We start from the raw sequence: 8746 nt of genomic DNA, 5'->3' as shown, positions 1-8746 counted from the left end.
TAGAAAAATTATTTTATTAAAAATATCTATTTTGACCCTAAAATGAAAAGCTATTAGGATTAGCTTTTCTCAAAATTTATTTTTTTCAACAACAAGGAGGCAACACATGTGCATGTTAGAACTCATTTTTTTAAAAAATAGATTTTTATGGATAGTTGACAAACACAAATAACTTCAGATTTTTTTTAAAATCTCTAGATTCTTTTGAGATAAAATCTACTTTTTTTAAGGCTGAAACAAACACACCCTTAATCTTTCAAACATATTGCCATATCTAACAAATCAACAACATGCCAAAAAATATATTCTTAGAAACTACTCAAGGGTTACTGTAATGAGTGAGAACTAGAGTATAAAAGAGAGCAAATTGACATTCAAGACAATTGGAACGGAGAATATGAGCATAGAGCCACAATATTATATTAAGGGGCTACATAAACTGTCAAATTACTTCAATCAAAGTGGAATATAAAAGGTTGAAGTAGTTGCATAAATAAAAACTACAAACATATTGAAGATTAAGAAGGGGAAAACTACGCTAGGTCAAATGGCGATAGACCACATAGGCCAAAATAGCTAGAACAAGTAGCTATGTACTATGATTATTTTATTTGATCTGATCATGTTCTGTTTATAAGGTTTAAAATGGTGTTGAGAATAAGTGTTACTACCTCCGTCCCGGTATAATTGACCTACTTTGGTTTTTCACACAGATTAAGAAAAGTGTATAAATAAAGGGGAAAGTGGAATATATTGTATTGGGAATGATAAAAGTAGTATTATTTAGTGTTATATTGTATTGGGAATGATGAAAGTTGTATTGAAAATTGAAATGGGTCAGTTTTTTTGGGACACTTTTTTTTAGAAAATGGGTCAGTTATTCCGGGACGGAGGGAGTATATTGTTTTGAAATTTCCTCTTCACCCTGCACATTTTGCTCGCGTCCTGCAGCCGTTCCAAATTTACCATTGTGCAAGTTAACTAACGCAAGTGTAAAACTATGCGTTAGTTAAGTAACGCTGCGTCAATTAAGATGCGCAAGTGTAAAACACTGCGTGAGTTAACTAACGCATAGTCACGTATAGTAAAAAACACTACGTGAGTTAACTCATGCAATGTTTTACACTTGCGCGAGTTAACTCACGCATTACTGTTATATCAGTAAGCATTAAATGTTGTCTGATATGCATTAAATGCAATATTAAATGCATTAAAGGAGGAATAAATAAATTACTTGCGGAACAAGATAACCAAGAACAAAAGTGGCGCAAAATATTCAAAAAACATGACTGCACAGTGGCGTGACTTAAGTCACGCAACACTTTAACACTTGCGACAGTTAAGTCGCGCAGCCAAGTTAACTTGCGCATCTAGCCCTATTGCCTACGAAAACCAGACGAACCAAGCACAAAAACCAGCAAAATGAGATGAGTTTTGATGATACAATACCTGATATTTGGTGCTTGATGAGCGTAGAAACTTGATTCCTGACGATTTGCAATGATTTGGGATGAGGATTTTAACCCAAAAAATCGCACTTTTTGGGTTTTTGAAGGTGGAGGGAAAGAAAATGGTGGTTGGAGTTCGGACTGATGGGTTTTGTACGAAAACAGGAGCACTGCGTGAGTTAACCTGCGCCGCATCACTTAACTTGCGCAGCGTGAGTTAAAGTGCGCTGCGTTACTTACCATGCACAAGGGCAATTTTAGCATGGCTGCAGGGCGCGAGCAAAATGTGTTGGGTGGAGAGCAAACTTTTATTTTTTTTGAATATGACCTTGAGGAAGTGGAATAAGACTATAAGAGTATCAGGGGCGGACCTGAACAGGTCCTGGTGTGGCAAGTGCCACACCAAACCAAGCTATTTTTTTTTTAATATATGAAGACAATGAATTGAAACAATAAACTGAAACTAAATCCCTCAATCACAAGCAAAGTACTAGTGGAAAAGAAGAAGAAATCACTTGCAGAAACCATGGAACCTTCAAGTAAGAAAGGAAAAGGATGAAGAAATGTGTTGAAGAAGAAGCAGAAAGCAGCACAGCCACTCTGTTTGAAGAAAGCAGAAAGTAGAAAGAAGCAGAAGCAGAAATGTGTTTGTTGTTATGGGCTTGGGCCTCATATTTGCACATGTTATTGAAAATTAATCTTCTCACTTTGAAAATTGCTCATTTACACCCAAAATTTACTCTAATAACTGTGATGCAAGTTATCTGCTGCTCGATGCAAACGGTAGTTAACCCATGCTCGGTATTTAATTATTTCATAAAAAGTTGTGCCTCACCAATATTGGGAGTCTAGGTCCGCCCCTGAAGAGTATCCAGAAGTTTTATATATAACATTCCTCATAAGAGGTCCAATAAGTAAAACAAGAAGTCTAGCGACGAGCCCTTCGTATTGGGATGTTGATAAAAAAAAAAATCAGGGGACTTCAATTTGAAATTTTATATACTTGCGGTTATGTTAGACGAAATTTATAATGAAAACTGGATTATTTTTGAACGAAGACGATTTTGGGGCAGAATTGAAGATAAAAACACAAATGGAAGAAATTAACGGAATAGGTTAGAAAATGGGAGCCAATACAAAATCTTAATCCAAATCATTTATATCTAATCCTAGCAAACATGCTTACCCTAATTGCCAAACCCTAATCCTAATTTTTTGGCTCCAAATCGTTTCAGCCGTTAGATGAATCTATGTTGATCTCCACATAATTCATCTGTTCCAATAAACACTTTCTTTCAATTTTAAGTCACAAGTGCATTGGTAATAATATACATTTCACACCAATATTCTACTCCACTTTCCTATATTCTCCCACCACTGCTGTCTCTGGAACTCTCTGTATTTTCCAATATTTGGTGTTGCATGTCTAACTCATTGAAAACCATCACTCTGAACTAACCCCGCTCTCTCTCTCTCTCTCTCTCACTCTCTCTCTCTCTCTCTCTCCTCTCACACCCAATTTTTGAATGCCACCATCGACCTCTGCGACCAGAATCTAGCGGACCTCCGCCGCATCCCCACCATCACATGTGGCCGTTTCATCTCCGCCTCTGCCGTCTCTGATTCCGATCCAACACTGTCTTCTTGCTTAAATCTGAACCTGTGATCTTCTCTCTCATTTTCGCTCTTCTCACTCAACCGTTGCTATCTCCTTCATCTAACTATCTCTCTCTGATTCACCCAAAAAGAAAGACTCTCATCACTCTTAATTTTTTTCCACCTTTCTCTCTCTCTCTCTCTCTCTCTCTCTCTCTCTCTATCTCTCTGTTATCTTCTTCTTTCTCCTTCTACAGTTGATGATAGTATTGGGGGTTGCTTTGGGTACCTCTCTGTAGTTCACTTGGGGGTTGCTTTCTTCAGGACAAATGCAAATTGTTTTTCGTTGGTGGCAATTATAGATGAGAGTGTGTGATTTCTCAGGTGCAACTGTTACCTAAGACCTTTGGTGTGTTTTAATTTGATGCTCAAGTTAGTGGTTGTAGTTGTATTTTGTTATGGTATGGGTTTGTTCCTCCAATTTTGGTAGTTGATGATAGTGTTGTTTTTAGTTTGTATTGCTTTGTTGTATCGGTTGAATTGTGACTCAAACAAAAAGATAGCTGAATGATTTTTGTCTCCGGAAAAGTTTGATTGTCTGTAGATCTCTCAAATATCGCAAATATAGACAGATGGATTTGGTGTGGTTTTTTGAGATAAGGGGGGTCTATCAAATTAGATAGGCTAGACTACTATTTGTAATGTTAATTAGAGTATATTAGTGATTATATAATACAAGCTGAAATTATTCAGATTGAAAGATTTATATAACTAGATAGTTTAGTTCAAACGTTGAAGAGGATGATAAGGTGACAATTTGACAGATTTATTTCTCCTTCAGTTATTTCACATTTTCCTCTTTCTTTTTTGTTATTTTGATTTCGTGTTTTATAGCTTTTGTCTCATTATGTTGTGTCTTTTTTGTTGGGTATTTTATTTTCAGAATTTGAGGCGGAGGAAGTGAGCATGCAAAATGAGGGAGCTTACAATTACAGAACTATTTTGGGTTGAATTTCTAAGTTAGAGATCTTCGATGCTAAGAGTATCTTTATGGTAATGGGTTTTAAGTTTTTAATTGAAAAATTGTGCGTTTTGTATGCTTCTTTAATCCATCTTCTTGATTGTTCCATCTTTCTTGGTTTTAATTCTTTCCTTTCTGAAATGAAGTTTCTAAAAAATGATAGTATTGTTGGCAGAAAGCTCGCTGTGATAGCATACGCGCTGGTGATTATTACTGCTTTTGCTCAATGTTGCGGCAGCTCACGGTGACAATTTTTGCAGTGGTGATTACCTATAGGAGCTCGCAGTGATGGTAAGTTTCACAATGGTATACTTCTTGCATTTTTCTAGGTTTTGGTTTAGTTTTTTTGTTGTCGTTGTTTATCTGAGTTGGTTTACTTCTTAAATTTCACTTTTTTTTTTTTATTGTTTCTTACTTTTACTTAATTTGATTTGTGATAGCTTCTTGCATGTAGATTAAATCATTTGCTCATTTTTAAATCAAATATTTTGTTCTTTTTATTCTTCAATCTTTAGCTTATTCACGTATGTTTTCAATTTATGTAATTTTATAGTGCGATATTGATACACTCGATTGAAAGCTATGCCATTGTTTTAGAAAATCCTTGCAATATCTTTACATGCATCCATTGCACCAAAAATAAGTTTAAATAACGGTCTTTTTATAGCGATTTAAATTTCTAAACAGCATGAATATTGCAAAAGAAGACGAGAATTGACATTAAAATATAAATTAGAATTATTGTGGCTAATGTGACTACTGCCAACACTTATTAATTTGTTGTCTCTGCAAAAAAAAAATCTCTATAATTGCTTGGTCAGGGAGAAAATGGAAAGCCATACTCCAGTATCTACAACTTCCTCCACTGCAACACTTCTAGCATAACACGTTAGAGTTGGTTTTAGCTATAGCTAAAATCAAGAATGTCCTTATCTATGGCACAAACTTTAGTAGAATTCTTGCATTTGGTTTTGTTTATTGGTTCTGCCAATTGTACAAATCTACCTTGACTTTATGTCATTCAACAGACTGGTGTACTAAGTAACCCATTGAATTTTGTTTTGTTAAATGGATATACCAACTGTACGAGGTAGAGCAGCATCATGAAGGCACATCTAGAGCTGTTGTTCCAAGCAGTAGATCTACAGGTATCTGCAAATCCTGTTTTTAATTTTAGAAAAATCATGATTTGAAGGTTAAATTATCTTTTTTCCTCATACCTTTCTCTTCTAGATATTATTCTTAACATCATGGATAAATTTCCATAGAATTTTGAATTCTTGCTATAAGTCATAACAAATTTATTTTTCTAAGGGACCTTATTCTTTATATACGAATACTTGAACCTCCATGTAATTTGTTAGTACTAAAACATTTGCGAGCTTCTTCGCATTTTGTTGTGAGTATGTTTCGTGTTAGTGATTTTGTTTTAGAAGAAAAAGAGAAATGTGAAGAGATGATTTTGTTTATATTGTTTGAGCTTGATTTTCATGGAGAGATGCATCTTCACTCTTCAAATCTACACATCAAGACAATAATGAAGTTTCTTTGCTGGGTTCCTTGGCATGCTAGGTTCCTTATCAGAAGGTTTTATTTGTCCATTTAATTATGGTTAGGCCGGTTAAGTTGGTTCATTTTCCTGTTTTTGTTTTTGGATGCATTTGCATTGAGCATCGCTGCATATAGAGTGGCTGAGTATGGCTTATTGTTTTTTGATTCTTAGCTTTACATGTGATAAAATGCTACTTCTATTCCTACTGAATAATGACCAAAGGCAACTATAGTTTGATAACTTCTGAAATTATAATGACATGATAACTATGCATACTATTATGGCTGAAAGTTAGTGACATGTGAGTTCTAACTTATTTCTTTTAAGAAAATTTAGTTTTGTGATGGGAATGTGTACGGACTACATTAAAATTGTGGGTATTTAAGGCACATGACTGCTGATATATTGACAGCTTATAGTTGCCAAATTTATTTTGAGGTAATTTGAGGATTGGATAAGAGAATTGGTGGCTGAACTATTGGGTAATCTTATGGTATTCAAACTATTGTCTTTTAATTTTAATAAATGACAATGGTGTGATTAGTTTTGCTTTTGTATGCTATGAGCTAAATCTCTCTAACACTTGACAGAATTCTATGTTTTGGTGGCTGAACTATTGGTTGATTAAATGGTATTCTATATTTTGTAGTCTTTTGAATGGGGATAAAGCATTAGTACGGTCTTATTAGTTAATTTAGGACCGGATTTTATATTTTTTGGCCGATTTCTTGATCTGCATACCATGGTTCGATTTCTGTTGGATGCATCACATATGATTTGGTGTGGTCCTTTTGCTTTTGATTTAGTCTGTCATCAAGTTGGAATTGCTCAGTTTGAGTAGCGTGTTACAGTTTTAACGGTGTTGATATGTGCATATCGTTTTAGTGGGGAGCTGCTGTATCACTATCAGCAGAGAAGCAGCTTTGCATACTGTCCATTTCAAGATGTTTTTCTGCTCACAACATTCATTTGGACTTGCTATATTTTGTGAGAGGTGCCTTATAATTGTGCAACTCATGCTTCATTCTGGCAGCGGTTACCTCTGTTGAAGTTTGAGTGGTTTTGGAGTTGCAATTCTCTTTTGTTTTCTGCTTTGTAAAGGTATAATTTGGTTATGTTACCATTTTATTAGTTTTGTGCACTTTTGCAATATTAATTTAGTGACTCTGGTGCCTTTTAAATCTCTATCATTTTGGCTTTTTCCAAAAAAAAAATAAAAAAATACTGAGGCCAACAATTGTAGGGTATCGAGTAATTAACGGATGAGTAATTTGAGAGGCTAACAAATATGGATCTCTTTACTAAAAATAAACTATGGATCTCTGTAAAATAAAACTACGGATATGATTAGAATAAAATAAACAATTATGAATTTGTGAAAAATTATTGACATTGAAAGTTACATTAAAGAAAGGCTTTATATCAATTTGCGTAAAAATTTAAACATCACTTTAAATTTTGCTTAAAAAAATATTCTATGTTTGTATAGGTTGATGACAATATCACCCCTTTCATAACGTTGTTGGATTTTTGCTGCAAGTTTATATCGACTATTAAACAATACCACATATTATATTGATATATAGATTAACAACCTGTGTTTATTGTTTTGGGAAATCTTTTTTGTTAAAATTATAGATTGCTAATCAATGTAACTAAAAATATTTTGAATCAATTATACAATTTTCTTTCAACATAATTTTTGTATCTTTGTTTAAGTGATCTATAATATATGAATTTTCAATGTAATTGATTCAAGAGAAAAAGAAATGTGTGTAGTAGTGTTTTTGGCAAAATCTATTTTGTTAAAAAATTATAGATTGCTGATCAATGTCACGAAAAATATTTCGACTCAATTATACAATTTCCTTTTATAGTTGTATTTAAAATTGTGACATTAAAACTACAGGTTTGGACTATACTATAAAATTTGTCTTTTGTCTACTACATTACCGCACGGGTGAACGAACATATTAAATTGATGGTGCATTATCGTTATAGGTCCTATCCGTCAATGGATCTTTTGAGAAGCTTCGTTATTAAATTGTTAGTGCATTATAAGTATGCTCCAATTGAGACTGCTGATGACTAATATTGCTGAACTCATCTTCAATTGTGACTGTTTTTATGACTAATATTGTTACGGGTCCTATTTGTCTATATGTATTTTGATTATATGTTTTATGACATTGTTGATGCATTATTATATGCTCCAATAGTGATTGCGAATGTTTACTATTGCTAAGCACATTGTTAACGTATTCATAGCCATTTGCAGTTTATAATAGATTAAATTTAACTCATTCATAATGCTTTATCAAATAATTTACGTATATTATATAGATCATTGTGTTATGTTTTTAACTATATATGACCCGTGCGGCAGCACGGGTAGACGATCTAGTAAGTTGATTAGCCTAGGGAATGACCGCCACACGAAACATTGGCAGTCAAAAAATATTTTTGTTATTTTCCCGCTTAATTCTTCTTCAAGAATCATCCAACATCCTTCTTTCACAAACCATTTTTCAATGGCAGTCATAGATGCCATCGAGCAAACTTACAACATGTTTTTTAAGAAAACAACATATGAATGTAAATGGTAAGATTAATGTGCTTTGTTTATGGATTTTAAAAATAAATGTAAAGCTAACTTTAAAATAAAATAAAAATTTAAAACACGATATAAACACAAATGCGTACAAGATCAATTTCAATGAGTTTGCACAACCAAAAGGTGAAATCAATGAAATTGAAACTCAAATCCTAGATTTTCTTAAAGTTGGTTATGAGGTTTAAAGCACTATAAACACAATATTTGTTTGAAGTTGGTGTTGGATTTATTGCATATTTTTTAACTCTGCTTTACTTTACAAATCCCTTCTAACTAAAAGGATTAAAGCATACTTGAACATAGATGAGGTTGTCAAGCGTTGTACAAAATTACTCTCAAGATCAAAAACACTATTAGAAGGGTGGTTTGTAATTTATGTTTTTCAGCCTAATCAATTAAATTGGTCCTCACATCAAATTTCGGCAACATGCCCTCCTTCCACGTCATTGCACTGATTGTAGCGACAACTTCTGGTTCCTTTTCATACAATTGGCTCCTCTTAATTTCTCATCAGA

The 8746-nt window shown here is 33.6% G+C and overlaps 2 long non-coding RNA genes across 3 annotated transcripts; both read left to right on the top strand.

The window, feature by feature from the left end:
- Nucleotides 1–2778: 2778 nt before the first annotated feature.
- Nucleotides 2779–4360, top strand: LOC146930406 (uncharacterized). Of its 2 annotated transcripts, none has more exons than XR_015006371.1 (3): nt 2779–3505; nt 3988–4097; nt 4241–4360. It is a non-coding gene; the product is annotated as an uncharacterized LOC146930406 (long non-coding RNA). The 2 variants fall into 2 exon arrangements; XR_015006370.1 differs by having other exon boundaries at nt 2804–3428.
- Nucleotides 4361–4363: 3 nt separating this feature from the next.
- Nucleotides 4364–6804, top strand: LOC146930405 (uncharacterized). Its single transcript, XR_015006372.1, has 2 exons — nt 4364–5213; nt 6503–6804. It is a non-coding gene; the product is annotated as an uncharacterized LOC146930405 (long non-coding RNA).
- The last annotated feature ends 1942 nt before the right edge of the window (nt 6805–8746 follow it).

This window comes from Medicago sativa, chromosome 4 (genome assembly GCF_051527215.1).
Source record: "Medicago sativa cultivar Bolivia chromosome 4, Bolivia_mono, whole genome shotgun sequence".
NCBI lineage: Eukaryota > Viridiplantae > Streptophyta > Magnoliopsida > Fabales > Fabaceae > Medicago > Medicago sativa.
This window is presented reverse-complemented; position numbering and strand designations above follow the sequence as displayed.